General features: G+C 44.7%; 1 protein-coding gene across 1 annotated transcript in view; it reads right to left on the bottom strand.

The window, feature by feature from the left end:
- Positions 1 to 1,115, bottom strand: part of SEC14L5 (SEC14-like 5 (S. cerevisiae)) — a 75,285-nt gene that overhangs the window by 44,564 nt on the left and 29,606 nt on the right. The window lies entirely within an intron of this gene.

The following is a 1,115-nucleotide window of genomic DNA, read 5'->3' as shown; positions in this document are numbered from 1 at the left end:
CATCTCAAATATATACATATATATATATAATATATATATATGAGGATGCAAAGGCATAAGAATGATATGATGGACTTTGGGGACATGGAGGGGAAGACTGGGAGGGGGGTGAGGGATAAAAGACTGCACATTAGGCACAGTGTACACTGCTTGTGTGACAGGTGCACTAAAATCTCAGAAATCACCACTAAAGAACTTCTCCATGTAAAAAAAAAACTGTACCCCTAAAACTATTTAAAAATAAATTTAAAAAAATATATAATTCTCGTATCATATAATTCGCCCTTTTAAAGTATGCAGGTCAGGCCAGGCGTGGTGGCTCACCCTGTAATCGCAACACTTTGGGAAGTCGAGGTGGGAGAATCGCTTGAGCCCAGGTGTTCAAGACCAGCCTGAGCAACATAGCAAGACGTCATCTCTAAAAAAAAAATAAAACACTAGCCAAGCATGATGGTGCGTGCCTGTGGTCCCAGCTACTCAGGAGGCTGGGATGGGAGGATGGCTTGAGGCTGCAGTGAGCTATGATCCTACCACCGCACTCCAACCTGGGTAACAGAGAGAGACACTGTCTCAAAAAATAAAATATAAAGTATGCAGTCCAGTGTGTTTTATTCAGTACATTCATGAACTTACAACCATCACCATTACCTAATCCAGGATATTTTTATCACCTTCAAAAGAAACCCTGTATCCTTTAGAAGTCACCCCCATCTTCACCCCCTCCCCTGCCACCCCAGTCCTAGATGACTACTCATCCTACTCATCTACTTTCTGTGTCCAGGTATTCCCTTCTCCGCATAGTTCCTAGAAATGAAGTCATATAAGGCCTGGGGAGGTGGCTCACGCCTGTAATCCCAACACTTTGGGAGGCCTCATTGGGCAGATCACCTGGGGTCAGGAGTTCAAGACCAGCTTGGTCAACATGGTGAAACCCCATCTCTAATAAAAATACAAAAAATTAGCTGGGCATGGTGGCATGCGCCTGTAGTCCCAGCTGTTCAGGAGGCTAAGGCACAACAATCGTTTGAACCCGGGAGGTGGAGGTTGCAGGGAGCCGAGATTGCATCACTGCACTCTAGCCTAGACGAGAGAGCAAGACTCTGACAAAAAAAAAA

This window comes from Colobus angolensis, unplaced genomic scaffold, assembly GCF_000951035.1.
Source record: "Colobus angolensis palliatus isolate OR3802 unplaced genomic scaffold, Cang.pa_1.0 Scaffold55, whole genome shotgun sequence".
In the NCBI taxonomy this organism is placed as follows: Eukaryota; Metazoa; Chordata; class Mammalia; order Primates; family Cercopithecidae; genus Colobus; species Colobus angolensis.
Note: the sequence above shows the minus strand (reverse complement) of the source record. Positions and strands in the feature narration are given on the sequence as shown.